This window comes from Pagrus major, chromosome 8 (assembly GCF_040436345.1).
Source record: "Pagrus major chromosome 8, Pma_NU_1.0".
NCBI classification, from domain to species: domain Eukaryota; kingdom Metazoa; phylum Chordata; class Actinopteri; order Spariformes; family Sparidae; genus Pagrus; species Pagrus major.
The window spans coordinates 14,467,818-14,483,642 of NC_133222.1; the positions used below are offsets into that span (position 1 = coordinate 14,467,818).

At 41.7% G+C, this 15,825-nt stretch overlaps 1 protein-coding gene across 1 annotated transcript in view; it reads left to right on the top strand.

Annotated features, from left to right (window-relative positions):
• LOC141001278 (cGMP-inhibited 3',5'-cyclic phosphodiesterase 3A-like) overlaps nucleotides 1-15,825 on the top strand; it is a 75,642-nt gene that overhangs the window by 2,340 nt on the left and 57,477 nt on the right. The window lies entirely within an intron of this gene.

A 15,825-nucleotide genomic window follows, 5' to 3' on the forward strand; every position in this document is an offset into this window, starting at 1 on the left:
AAATGATGGAAAGAAAAATCGACTTTTTCAGTCTAAAAATGTATTTACATTAAGGGTGTCACAACGTTGTGATATTCACAATAACCGTGGGAAAAAAAGAGGAAATATTGATATTGTGTTTATAATACACATATGATAATATGGTTTTAATAATCTAAAGAGGATGATCGGTCTTGTGCATCTTTTGTTTATGAGTTCATCTGGCTGCCTTTTTAGTAATTGCTCTTTTTGGAAACTTTTTTTATCGTCACGGTCACAGACTCTCTCTCCACCTCCCTACACTCGTGTTTTCATTTGCCAAAAAAAGGAACAAAATTAAAGATAGATTTGATTGCTAGCATTTTTTAAATTCAAATTTCTATAGATATTGATAGTTGATCAATGATTATATCGTTATCTTGAATTCGTTTGGCCACGATAATCGTGTAGTGAAAATCTGATATCCTGACAGCCCTAATTAACCTAAATACATGTATATGTATACATATTGTTTACATTGTTCTTATTATCTTTTTTGGTGTTGTTGCATTGAATAATGAAGTTATCATACATTAAAAACAAGAAGGAAACTGTATAGTTGAAAAAACAAAACAAGAAATTAAATATTTTTTCCACATCACAAAGAAGCTATTTCATTATATTAGGGGTGAACATAGATATCAGAGAGCCGAGCTGTCAAATTGCTTCGAAAGACACCAGAAGCACAAAAAGCAAAAGAGGATGGATGCCATTACACTTGGATTCAGACTCCATTACTTTAAGACAATCAAGATGGAGTTACTTAGAGAACAATAAAAACAGCCCCAAAATCAAGACATTAGTCGTAAACAGCTCTCATTGATGCAACTGCGGCAATAAACACGCTTTTGTCTGCAATGTCCCAATAAAATCTGAACAGGATGGAACTACCAGGCAAACAAAGCAGGCAATAACAAGCAAAAATACAAACTTTTACTACATCTCTCACTCTCCTCTGCTCTGTCAGCTCAGCCCGGCTGGAGCCCTCTGCTGAGAGATGATCTCTATTACATGTTTTTGTTGTCGGCCTTAAAGACAGCAGTCCTCAGACTGTCTTGATGGGGAAGTTCAGAATATAATAGATTTTGTGTGTTTTCACTCTCATCTCTGGCGGCAGTGCTAAGCAGTTGACCAGTCATGGCCTGCCTGTAATTGAGACACACATGGCGTACACATGCTGTCTTAACCGTGTCTTGTCTGTGTGGTCTGTAATGTGTAAACAGGCCCATGCTGACCCGCACTAGTCATCACCTCCCTCACATGGGGCTCTGGCCTCCCTAAGGGAGGTCAGACGCACGTTTTGGGGCCACAATGCAACCACCACATGGTGACGGGAACAGCAGAGATGCCAGACACCATGAAGCGTCTGACTGACTCTGCCTGGAGGAGAAAATACAGGCTAACAACGACAACAACTTAGCCATAATTTTCCAGATACGGCTGGTACCTATCAGGATGACCTTAAGAGGTTGAATGATGTCTCAGCAGCTCTGCCCTTTTGCTGTGTTCAATAGAGTTATGATGTTTTTAAGAAGCAGTAAGAGCGCCATGACAGGGAGTAGATCTGCACTTTGTTGAAGCGACGATGTTTGCATCAGTGCTGTGCATCTGAAGTGTTTGAAGAACAGCGCGAGGTTGGATGAAGGATTACAGTTGATACTTAACTTTGTTTTTTTCTCAGGAAGCTTCTCCCACAGACCTTGGAGTTCTTATATAAAGGCCCTTCAGACTGATAGTCAGTGTGTAAAAACTGTTTATCCAGAAAATAAATAGAGCAAAGAGGGATCCCTCTTTCTCTTCTTCCAAACAAGCCTTAAAGCTGCCATGTTGCCCTCCGCCACTGTGCCAAAGCCATGCTCCGAGGCAATGCTTCAATCTGCGCGACTGTAGATTTAATAAACAGCCATTTTCCCTCCTTTTTGATCACAAATTGGCTGCCAGCATCTATCAGCTCACTAAGTAGGTGCATTTCGCAACACTGGGGTCGTCCTTCCCATCATCTGCTTAATAAAAGAAAGTCATTATCAGCTGATCTGATAGCGGTTAGCGGGGGCCTCTGCGGGATAGTTCTTCTTCTCGGGTTAATACGAAATGACAGGCCGGTCTTCTGTATTTCAGCTGGGGATATTGAACTGGAGAAAGAGGTGTGGAGTTGTGGTGTGGATCGCTTTTCACAGCGTGTAAGGAAATTTGAGTCCAAGGCTCTCTCTGCTGCAGACATCAGCGCTGTCATGGAACTTTCTCTCCTCTCCAGCACAGGAAAGCAGTCTGCCATGTTGCCAGCGCACATCGAATGTTTTAAACCTTAACCTACCTGAGCTGCAGAGCGGACGTTAGCACGATTCTGCTTTTTTAAAAGATTCTCTCTACGAGGTGTGAGAAGCCACTCCCTTTTCTGTCGGTAACTCCACCCCTCCTCACAGCGCTCTGCTCTCTGTCCTCTCACTGACACCAACACAAATATTATCCCAACCAGAGGAGGAAATTCTTCCTTAACTTGGCTGATAAAGATATTCTTTAAATCTATGGTAATGACTTCCCGTGGAATGGGATCCAAACACAATTACTGTTGCAGTTGTAAATGTTTCCTGTTACTCTATTTTCGCTGCAGCGTCCATAATTGAATTGTATTTTGGATGGAGGAGGTTGTTGATAGCCTGTAGGGCAGTGATTTACCACTCGGCCACTGTGCACTCTCATCCCAAACAGCTTGTTTGTATTCTAAACACATAGCCTCGTGGGATATGATGTTTTTTACTTTTTTTTTTTTCCTGTGACTGGACTGGCCTCTGGGTTAGAGACGCTCTCATTGAAAGCCTCCCCCTTCATTTTTGGAGAGGAAGCTCATATCAGCATGGGGCTGTGTGTCTTGTGATTGGCCGATCCGCTTCACACTTTCAATCCCCATTCAGTCCCAGTGTATTAGCGGCGCCGTGCATGTGTGAGGAGGCAAGGGGTTGAGGAATTGGGGTAGGAATGAAAGTAGGTCATTTGAGGTTTTGTTTAGTAGCCAGGCAAAACAGCAGGCTTACTCTTACCCCCCTGAACGGTGGAAGAGTCCTGCGTTTGACTGATGCAGCATAGCAACTCTAAGCGTGCTTGTGCTCCAGATTTGTTTGTGTTACCTCTGCCATGTTGGCGGAGCAGTGTGAAGCCACATTACACAAGGTTTTGGTCTGTGGCGGCATAAACAAGAGCTTCTTGGCCGCATTTTTTTTTTTTGTTTCACCAAACAGACAGGTTCTGGACAGAGTGCTGCGATGGCCAGCTCCCAGCTGTTTAAAGAATAATTTGGGTTTATTACAACCTGGGTCTTATTTTCATAGTTTTGCCAATCGTTTCAATCTGTTATGATAAGATTTGGTAGCATGGCTACGTCATTACAACAAAGTGTGACAGGGCAGCAATGAGTAGTCAAAAATGATGAGGATTTAAACAAACCGTCAGTTTAGTCCAATTATCTAAACCTCTGTATTTGTATGAGCACGCCTGAAATGCTGGTAATAATCCCTCATTGCACAAAAAAACCAAGAAGTCATTTGTAAACTGTGATGAATGTTTGCAAGGGACATTTCAGGTGATCATTTTACCATTAGCCTTTGTCCTCTTCTCTTGTTTAAAGGAAAAGTTTGACATTTTTAGGAAATACGCTTTATTGACTGTCCTGCAGAGAGATGGATGAGAAGTTTAATACCCCTCTCACGTTTGTACAGTAAATATGAAGCTACAGCTGGTTAGCTTAGCTTCGGATAAAGACTGAAACAAGAGAGAATAGCTAGCCTGGCTCTGCTCTAAATTTGACATGTTAAACAATGAGATTAAGTGCTGTTAGGCTGTTAGTGTTTTGTTTGTTTGTTTGTTTGTTTTGTTCTTAGTTGGCTAGCCTGTTTTCTCCTGCATTCAGTCTTTATAGTAACACAAGTTAATCAGCCGCTGGTTGTAGCATTTATGTCATTTAAATCTTGACAAGAAAAGGAACGACAGTATTTACGGTTAATTAACTGTTCTGCAGTTTAATCGATACCCCTCTCACGTTTGTGCGGTAAACGTTCAGCTACAGCTGGTTAGCTGAGCTTAGGATAAAGACTGAAATGGGGGATAAAAGCTAGCCCAATTTAGCTCTGTCTTAATTTTAACAACATGTTAAATGATGAGATTTACCTCAGCCAAACGAGCTGTTGTTCCCTGCTCACAGTCTTTATGCTAACACAAGCTAGTTAGCTGGTAGCTGTAGCATGTATGCCATTTAAATCTCAACAAAAAAGGGATGAGAGTATTTCCCAAAAAGTCATCTAATCATCTAACCACCTCCTTGTAGCGCCATCTGAACTCTACAGGCCGTATTGCAAAAACAGTCACTTCCTGGTTGAAAAATGGCGGTTGATTTGCAGTGCGGAGATATGAGAAATCGGCCATAACTGTTAAATTTAAAAATATAAAGTAAAACATGGTGTTCTGACCTATCTGACGTTTCTGCTTTACTTATTTTATGTACTGTGTTGCTTTGCTAGCGTCTTGGATATCTACCCACCGGCGACATCTTCGACTATCTGCTAGTTTAGGATAAATAGGTTATTAGGTCTCCAACCTAATCTTAGTTCATGTTTATTAATGAGATATGATAACATCAATTATTCATTTTACATGAATTCGATGTATACACTTCATGAAAAAAGACAATTAAATTGTATGTAAACTAATGCGTGATGCAGGGGTAAACAAACATTGTGATTGGCTCTATTTTGTGATGTTGCCGTGTTCCATGAAGTATGACCCAAAATTGTAAGAAAGCAGAATTATCCTTTAAACTGCATTACATTGCTCACCCATCTGTGTCCAATTCTTTCATTACCTTCATTTACAGTGAGAGTAGCTCACATCCTGGTTCTTGCCCTGCGTCTCTGATCACCTGAGCCAACCAAACCAGAGGTCCAGGACTAAGCTGAGCACCCCTCTCCCCTCCACCCCTGGCATGACCACGATCTGGCTGACTACTGATTACCATGGAAATTATGGAAGGACGTCTGTGTGAGCATGTGTGTGCATGTAAGCGTGTGTGTGTGTGTGCGTGTGCGTGTGTGTGTGTGTTGCCAGCAGCTTGATGGCTGCCAGCTGCTGCAGGCTGAGAGGTTGGATCCGCTCGGAGAAACACGGAGGGCCTCAAACCACAGACACAACCCAACGCAGCTGGAACTGCTAGACAGGCACAGGCCTCCAGTCCTGACACACAGCACACATATTAACACCTCGGGATCCTCATAACTGCTGCACATTTGAATAGAATAGCAGAATCTGAAGCGAGTTATGACTTTTTGTGTGTGTGCGTGTGTTGAAGAGGTAAATTACACGCTGTACTTTCTTTTCTTCTGCTGTCTGTTCGAGACTGAGGCAATTATGTCACTCAAGTTTTTCTGTGTTACCATAAGAGACTGACTATTTCAGTGATGGAGGTGAACAGAATGTTCCTGGCAGAAATGTGTGTAAGCGTACAGTACGTGGGTGTGTGTGCTTGTGCATGAGTGTGTTTGTGTGTGTGATAGAGAGAGAGGAGAGAGTGTGTGTTTGTGAAGCACTTACATATGCGCATATGTTAGGAGTGTGTGTGAATAGAGCCATGCATTGTATGAAATTCTTTGACACTATATATGTCAACTAATGTAATACACCAGTTTTGGTACCGTTAACGTACTGATACTTTTGTGGATGATTTACTTCATTTAAGTCTTTATTTAAAGTCTATTTCAGGTTAAATATGCCCACTTCAAATTGTCCTTACCTCTGAAAACTATTATTTCTAGTAACAATGACAATTTTGTTTATCAAATAAGATGTTTAAATAGGAGTGGCTGATTGGACTCAAGTGCAGACAGAAGGGAGGCAAATGTGGTCAGCTTTAGCAAATATTTGCACCTTTAGTAACAACGTATCGCAGCAGAAGTGCTGCTTATTCAAGCCTCAAATGACAATAGTGCTTGTTGTGTAGGAATTTCGATGGGGACTTTTTCCAAGTATGTTTCTGCAAAACCACAGATAAGTTCAAACTGTGTGTTTCCTTATGTTGCAAGCTGCAACTTCACATCTTTCGGTTCAATTTTCTATTTCTCTCTTGTCACAACGCTATGCTTATGCTCTGGTTAGGTTTAGGCACAAAACCATGCTTTGGTAACCACAACGAGGTCTCCTTAAAAACACCCGTTTTTGTCGCCACATATTCATCTGGAATGGCCCTACTTCTGGTGAAAAATATCAAGTGCTGCCATGCTTGCAAATGTTAAAACACCGTGGTCCCTCATCACAAATATCCAGTTTTTTCACTTGCAGACTGAAACTGCGGTCACTGGTTTGGAAACCTTGTAGCCTGTAACTCCGCTCCACCTCCCGATGTCTAAGTCAGGTAATAAACATTTAATGTCATGTGATGTCCGGCTAACGTCGATAACATTACTGAATTGAGCAGCACCTGAGGAGGTACTGTATAATTCATTAGTGGCACATTGCTAGTCTACCAAAAAAAACTAAATCACGGAAACAGCCCCTAAATAAAGAGAATCAGGAAAATCATACAAAAGGGTATCCGCGAATATGACACTGTCTAAAATTAGTAAAAAAAAATAAAATGATTAAGATCACCTCCAAATACATCCAAAATAATGGAGTTTGAGTGTGAAAAAAGCAATGTTTTTGCTCTTTAAAGGATGGGCAGGTTAATAGGTGCCAGGACGTATCCGGTACGACATCACTTTGGGGAACTGAACGCAACACATTTGGCTTTCATCTCTATTTATCCTCCTGAAGGGCCTTTTCAATCACACGAGGAGCTCACCTTAAGACAGTGATCCCTTACATGAGGGGACATTCCTGTGCTTGCCCCAGCGCTAAATGAACTGGAATGTGCAGGTTGAGCAGACCCTGAAGGACAGGCCTGTGGGCCCATTCACCCAACCCTCCCCTTCCCGGACCCTCCTCTCCCCGCACACCCTGACCTGAGCCAACACCACCATCCTGGGCTGTCACCAGGTGTGCAGCTGGCCTCTGCCGAATGAATAGACACTCTCACATCGCCCCGGGAAGTGTGTGCTCCAGTGTGTGTGTGTGTGTGTGTGTGTGTGTGTGTGCATGTTTGTGAGAGGGAGGTAGAAGCAGGGAGAGGGGGAGAGTAGCGCTAGACGTAAATAGCTGCAGTCAGTAGAATGTGTGAAAAACAAATGGAAGAAACAACTGCTAATTTCCCCTCTCGGAGTGCGCACATGCACGTGTGACACAGCGGTGTCCCAAAAGTTGATCTCATGGTCTTAGATCGGTGTGCGGGTTCAGAAAGGAAGTGCAGCTAATCCCTCAGGTCCAGTCTGGCTATTGTGTCTCTGCTAGAAACAGAGTGGGCCACAGTCGCTGCTGCTGCTGCTGCTGCTGCCTCAGCCATGATTCATTTAACAAGCAGGAACATTTTGAACCCCTCTGACTGGTGCTGTCCAATAAATCCAAACATGGTCAGCTATTAATTGATTATATATTTCGGGAACATGACAAGGTAGGCTGTTTTCACTGATGGATGGTTTGTATTTAGTAATCCACTGCCTGGCTACATATTTTCGAAGCGACTGCATGTGTTTTATTTGACTCAAATTATTCATGCCACATACATTTTCCCCTAAACATTACAACCACAGGGCTGTTGCACATTATTTCCAAAAATACCAGTGGTAGAAGAAGTGTTCAGATCCCTTAAAGTAGCATTACAACAATATAAAAATGCTCAATTACAAGTAAAAGTACAGAAATGTTATCAGCTGATAGTCCAGTATCAAAAACAAACAATATTTGTTATTCATTATTTGAATTTTGTACCTATTTTGATGAGTTAGAGCAACTTTTTAACTTTATTACTAACCCTAAGGCAGTTTATCTGTAGTAATGCATTATTTATCTATTTTATTTTATTTTATTTTATAAATTTTAGTTACTGTAATGTAACTGAGTACATTTACTCAAGTACTGTACTTAAGTACAATTTTGAGGTACCTGTACTTTACTTGAGGATTTCAATTTTCTACTACGTTATACCTCTACCTCCATTTTGGATGCAAACATTGTGCTTTTTACTCCACTACATTTTTTTCATAGCTTTACTTACTAGTAACTTTGCAGATTACATGCTGCATCAGATACAAAGCAGCACATTTTTTAATTAATTAATTTTTATCTGTTATTAAATTCAATACAGTTATATAATTATATGATATATATGATAATACCAAGTACCATCATATACAGTATATACATATATGAAATATATATTTACTTTTACTGTGCATTTCATATGAGATACTTTCAGACTTATACTCAAGTACTATTCATATTAGTAACTTTCACTTTTACTAATGCAATATTTTAATACAGTATCTTTGTTTTTAGTCAAGTATCACTTACTTTTAACAACACTGATGTTTTGTATTACATCTTGATCTGCTCAGTAACTACTGGCTGTCACTTAAATGTACTGGAGTAAAAAAGTACAATATTTCCCTCTGTTAGCAGGCTGCATGTCTGTCTAGCTCGACGGCGTGGTACGAGGAAATGTGTTATTGTAACCTCTGCCTGGTGAGCCCTCCCCGTCCGTCCAGCCCGCTGCCTCACTGGCTCGCCATGAGCCTGTCTGTCCCCGCAGCCAACAAGGCTTCTGCTGTTCCCTGCTCAATGCTATGTTTTACTCTCTAAATATGTTCGGGAGAAAAAAAATCTGTCTGTACATCTGTCTGTCAGTCAGGTTATTTCACCCCGTGCAGGGGCGAGAGTCTCAGGGTTTGGGTTAAGGGCTGTTTTCGCACAGTCACTTTCAATTAGTCGGATATTAAAAGAGCAATGTATAGCTGTAGTGCTGCTCTGAGGTTGCATGATGGTGTATGATTAAGATTTTTATGAACAAATAAGAATGTGGGAATGCTGGTTATGATGCAGCGTGAAGCCATTTATATTCCACTTTGGTCACATCTCTGAATCCACTCTGCAAACAGAAACCGCTCATGGTCAGCTCAAGGAAATGAGTGATTTTTTGTTAATTAAAAATAGTAATAAATAGGGAAAGAAGTGAGAAATTAAAAAGCAGTCAGCTGTTTCTTTTTAAGTTGGAATCATCTTTCCTCTTAAGGTGCTTGAGTGTTTCCTAACCAGGGTTCGTACGGGTGCTGGAAGTCTTTATAAACGCTTGCATTTTAATGTTGTATTTTTCAAGATTTGAAAGATGCTTGGATTTTGGATAAAGCGCTTGAAACTGCATAATATTTGTTAAACAGGATGGCAAGTCTACTTAAAGACACATTTTGAAACATGAAACTTTTTTGTTTTTCTTTGATTTTTCACCGCTCTGTAGGATGATACCATGAAACACAATTTTGGTTGTTTAAGGAACAATGACATCCGATTTAAAGTGATGAAGTAAAATAATAATTTTCAGTATATAGCTGTAAATATATATGTAATTTATCACATACATAAGTTGCTGGAAAAACTTGAAAATTAAGTGAAAGTGCTTGAAAATTTCTTGAATTTGGCTTTGTAGAAGGTGTAGGAACCCTGTCTATTATCTGTGTTTCTTTGCAACATTCCTTGTAGAAAGAGGCGTGTTCGCGCGCGTGTGTGTGTGTGTGTGTGTGCGTGCGTGTGGAAAGTGTGCGGAAGTTTATCACTTATTAATGTGGGACACCAGAAAAAGGAACTTTTTTTCCCTTCAATGTGCGAGGCGCAATCAATATTTAATCTTATCTTTAAAGTTACGTGAGGTCGTTTCAAGTTAACGTTCAGTTGTTAGGTACGTGATGAGGACAAGACATCCAGAGGGCATTGAGATATTCCCCACACTTTCAAGAGTTCAACTCCACGCTGTATTATTCAGTTTGAAAGTGTGAGTCTCTGCTCATTTGTTAGAGAATCGGTGAGACGAAGGCAGGAGCTGTGGCTTGTCCTCAGTCTTTTTTTCCAAAAGAATCCCTGCTCAGTACCTCAGATTTTTGTCCGTGGACTTTGATGAAGTGGTGACCCCCTCTAGTACGTCTTTTCTATACACTGCTGATACACACACACACACACACACACACACACACACACACACACGCCCAGAGACACGGTCCAGCAGACTGGCCAGGCAAGGTCTCATTGATTTGTTGCTGCTATGCTCTGCATTGCCCGGAGACACTAACAATGTCAGGGCTGACGTGTTCTTGTGTAGGTGACATCCGTTTATTCTCGGCCACAATTGATGGCTACGAACAGCAAGCTCTTCTGTGCGTATGTGTGTGTGTGGTCAAGACACGTCCTGTGTCGTGCAGATAGTGGGGCTGTTGGTACCAAGCAAGCACCCCTTCCTGTCCAAGCTCACCAGCTAATTGCTTTATGTAGCACAAGCCAACCCTGATCCATTGAACCTGGTTTGGGTCATGTCTTCATTTGGAAAACAAGAAGTGAGAAAAGACATGCCACGACGACATGTGAGCCTCGTTGATAAGACGCATGGCATTGTTTCGGAAAAACTTCAAATGAGCCCCCGTCCGCCCGGATAACACAAAGCCATATGCTCTGTGTCAACAGAGGGAGAAAATTGAAAATGGGACTCACAACAATGTGTTTGAGGTTAGAATAGGCGCACTGAGCCTTTATTTTAACGTGTATGTGCCTCGGGCTGCCTCAGATTTCTCTCTCCAGAATGTTTTCCTTTAGCTGCTGTTCCACTCATACTCTCGCTGATCCCTGTGTTGTCTCCGGCAGGACTGGACAGCTTTGGTGTCTTCACTTCCCTCAGTTTTTCTCTCCATTGACAGTGGAGAGCGTTTAGTGTCAGGTCCTCAGGTTCAAGGCAGTTTAGCAGCCTCAGATTCAGGCTTTTTTCACCATACCAGAACCATCCTGAAAAACAATTTTCACCATCTTGAAGTGAACATAAACTATCCCAAAATCAAAATGCTGTTTCTGTACTTTGTAATTATCATCTATAGTTACTGGTTAAAAGAAGCCTAAGTACACTATCCAAGTGAGCTGAGCTGAAGTACTTAAGTACATTTATTGACTGTAAACTTGTGGTGTTGTTGTAATGAAGTGCAGGTCACTTTTCAAGACTTCATGATTGTCTGGAGAAAAACTCATACTTGCCAATCTTGAGACCTCAAAAATAGGGAGGAAACCAAATTGTGGTCCTGTGGGTCATAGCCCTGAAATATTTGAGATTCAAGGATTGTGTTTCCTGCATTCTGGTAACATTTGAAGAATGAAAATAACAAAAGAAAAAGTAAAATGCAACAGCATTGGTATGTCAAACAATTTTAATTTTCACAAAACAACGCAGAATAATTTGCACTGTTGCGCAAACTGGTATGAATCTGTGGCATCAGGTATTATTTATCACTTTTCATTCATTCATTTTTTGCCACTGCCCTGTTTGTCAGTCTCTCGATGGGGATTGATGTGGTGCGACTCCCGTAATTAACACAAAAATCGACGTGGCAGATTTTATAGCCCTTTTCCTATAAAACTTAACGAAATGGGAATTCTTCTCTCCAAGGCGTCTGAAATTTGTTTAAATATTCTTTCTCAGTGCCAGAAACAGGTTATGATGACTTAGAGGTAAGAATAGGTGTGAAAATTTGTCATAAATTGGGAGAATTGTGAGAAGGCAATGAAAAACTGTTAGCTGTAAGCTATTAGCTGTTAGCTTGCTTAGCCACACACATCGCAGGACTCAAGTTTACCTTGTCCTTTCAGACAAGCATTTTCAGGACGGCGGTAATCCGAGCAATGCAACTGACATTGTCTATAATTCTGCAACTTTCTTTGACCTCTCTCTTATTGGTCTCCATTTTGAACAAATGTTATGAATATTTGTTGACCTTTTATTGTAATCACCAATCAACCTCTCACCTTATGTCGGTCCATCATGGTCAGACCAACTTCAGTGTTAAGACTTAAGAATTGTGAGAGGTCTGGCAGGTGATTCATCAAGGCTTTTGGAGAGAGCGTTTCCATTATAAGGACGAGGAATGGCATGTGGTGGTTTTGGCAAAGCTCCACAAACTGGAGAGGCAGAAGGACTTTTGACGTCATTGGGAAACGTGACCCACTTCTCAAGAGGCGAGGAGCCTTGGGCTGGTTGAGCAGATGTTGCACAGATGAGCCTGCATTCACCCACACACACACAGACACACGCACCTACCCCGAATGCACACTTTCTACTCTGCCTTTATTTTCCATTAAAATACCCACAGAAAGAGAATCAATGGCGCAGGAACTTTAGCCGGGTCTCATTTGGGTTTGTGGGCGTGCACAGGCGTGAATTGATGTGGTCGTCAGAAAGAGGTGCAGCCTGACAAAAGGGGCGGTGTTAGCGGGTCATTCGGGTCATATCTGCTCCTACAGTATACCTTCAGCTACGTCGCTCCCGTTATGTAAGGTGGATGTAGGGAAGACAAAATGATGTTGGGCCCAAGAGAACCACTAGTTCGCTTCTCTGCTGGCTCCATTCGGCTCATCAGCCAGGGGCAGTCTCCTCCCTCTCCTCTCTGCCATCACTCTGCAGCTTTCAGACGTTACATAAAGCCTTTCTTTCTGGTCTGTCAGTTAGTTAGATGTGTTACAGTGCAATAGGCTCTTTATCTCTCTGCACTTTTCACTGAAACTGTAAAGGTGCCCGTTGTAGTGCTTGGGTGAGATTGGGTTGATCGCACAGCTCCAGGCTGATTCCCCACTGGAGCAACACACAATGCAAACTGAAGCTTTCTGAGTTGCGTTTTCTATGTTTTCCACAATTTAAATGGTGATAATACAGCAGGTCAGTGTTGTGTTTACATATTTTTAAAAAGTTGATTTTCTGCATATTCTTGTGTAATTTTTTCTTTTTGTCAATGTATTGTTTTTTTCGTGTGCCACCATGTGAAACTGAACTCAGTCTCCTTTGGGAGATGATAATGTTTCATCTAATCTGATTTCACTCTCTAAATCTGATTCATAAATCACGGTTTGTGGTGTAACTGATCCTCTACATCATTTGTGGTAATGATGGAAAAAAAACTCTGGCATTTCAAAAATTTCAGTTGATGGAATCAAATCATGGAGTTTATTCACAATGCTTGCAGCAATCCTTTGTCGGAGAAAGTGGCGGACAAACAATCCAGCCTGCAATCTGAGAGTTCATGTGATTTCTACATGACTTGCTCTCCGATTCATGTTCACGTTCCATTGAATCTTTCGATCATTTGGGACGGTTTGAGTAGGTAGTTTTGGATTTCATCTATATGGTATTTAAGTTTTTCTGTCTCAATAGGGTCAGAGTTTTTTAAAGATATAAACAGCACATCAGCATCAACACAACAAATAATACGATAAAGTAGATAAAAAAAATAACAATGAATAGTTGTCTGGAAATGTTGTTCATACAAATACATGTTAGTTAGGTATTCATTTGATCTGTGTTATGTCTCATGAAAATGTTCAATTTTTTTCTTTTTAAATGTGACTCTTAAAAGGTATGTCAGCTTTTCCAAAGCCAAAATGTCTTGGACACTGTTCCTGTTTTGGAGTTTTGACATCAAGCCAGTTTCTGGCAATGGCTCTCTTACTTGCTGCAAGTAAAACTTCAAGTACAGATCTTCCCTCATCACACTACCTTTAATGTTCCCAAGATCCAATAGCCTACAGGGCAGGTATTTGCGAAATTAATATCCCAAAACAACTGCAACAACTGCATTAACATTCCCCCAATATGACCATGTTTTTTTGTTTTTATAAATCATGAAAATATGTGAGTTGTCAGCCTCTATCATTCCACACAGCCTCTGACAGTGTGTTTGTGCAGCATGTTGCCTGATTTTTATTTTGGGTGTAATGAAAAAGCGAGCTAACATTTCTCCATTTCAAAAAATTACATCGCTGCACTACCTGCCAAGCCACAGCTGGCAGTCACTTCCCAATTTCTGAGAAAAATCTGCCAAATTTCCCAGATCTTTGGAAAAGGCACACATCAGTACCTATTGATCTAAATCATAAGCTTGGCTCTGTGCTATTTATATGTAGATATAGTTTCCTTTTTAATCTTGCTCCATTTTGGCAGTCGTTTCCTCTTCATTTGTTATTTTTCCCCCAGGGACGAGTTAGAGGCTAAATCATTTCAGGCAGATGTTTGGTCCTTTTTTTTTTTTTCTGTGTTCGGAATTCATAAAAAGTCCATAAAACAAAATGGTGGCTCCTCCAGTGAGAGGCTGCTCGCACTGTCTATGACAAGCTCATTATTTCTGAAATGTCAGTGGTAATGAAGATTGGTCACCTTCAAGAAGCAACTCAATTTACTGTGACGGAGGTCTTTACGTTTCTCATCACGCCCAGCTCCTCGCGCTTGTAAACTCTCGTGCTGAGGGACGGCGAGCTGAGAGCAGACCCGACAAGATTACGTGCTTATAAAGATTATTCCTGCTTCATTTCACATGCAGCGATATTGTCGCTTGACGCCAGGAATGCACTTGGATGTTGAAGGAAGTGCAAACAGACAACATGCACATACACACACCTGCATAAAAAGGCCTGCCTGGAGCCTGCATGTGATGTTGCCACAGATGTAATAAGCACTCATTCATTTCCATGTTGGCAGAATGTTAAGATTGATTCAGGGGCCGGTAGATGAAAAGGTCAGTGGGCTTGTTTTGAGTGAGTGTAAGATTTCCATCATCACGCCGCACGCTCTACCAGGCCCAGTCCAAACTACACAAACAGTGTCTCTGAAGCCCTTGACAGCCTCGATTCTGCCATTAAGTCAATAATCTGCCCTCACTCTCTCCTCCTCCTCCTCCTCCTCCTCCCCTCCCTCGCGACTGACCTGCTGTTAGTTTACGTACTTCCCTTTTTACTTACCCTCAACAACGCTTGTCCAAACAGCGGCATAACTTTCCCCCTTATGCGTTTCCCTTTCTCCCACCATGCCATTTTCCACAATTTATCCACTTTGTCTCCCCTCCTGAATTCTCTCACCCAGCACCTTTCATTGTTTCCAGACAGTGGTGAAACATATTGAGGGAAATGTGTGGAACGTTAGAGTCTGTTTGCACGGAGAAAGACAGGGACACACACACACACACACACACACACACACACACACACACACACACACACACAGGAGGAACTGTTCCAGGAAAGTGGCATCTGTGCAGCCCATTAGACAGAGATTCAGTGGACCTGTGCGGGCCTTTTACATATGGTGGTCAGCTGCTGGAAAGGAACTGGAACCAGGGTCACATTTGAGAGAAAACATTAGGGGAGATGATGCATGTTGGACACACACACACACACACACACACACACACACACACACACACACACACACACACACACACACACTTCAAAGCACTGTAGTGCCCTTCACCGCTGCCCCGGTAGCATTACTCTGGCCAAGTCGTTCATATCCGCGGGGCCTGGCTGCAGGTCGCAGCAGACAGCCACCCTGCGGGCTGCAAATTAACCCTCACACTCACACATTTGGAGCCTCGACAAATCCTAACACTCATCTCCTTGTGTCATAAGCCATGAGAAGTTTGACATTTGTTCTAAGGAAGTCTGAGGATCATGAGAACAAGGGGGTGAACTCACAGAAACCTCTCATCAGTAGCAAAACAGTTATTATTGCAGGGAAAGTCCAGCATACTGTAATGATTGCTGAAATGTCTCTCTAGAGGTCTGCGTTCTTGACTTTAGTGAGAGAAGAGAACGTGTGGAACAAAGGAGAGGAGAGTGTTTTGCAAAGGTTTTTTCAGGAAAGTAAAGCAAGGAGGAGGCAGCTGT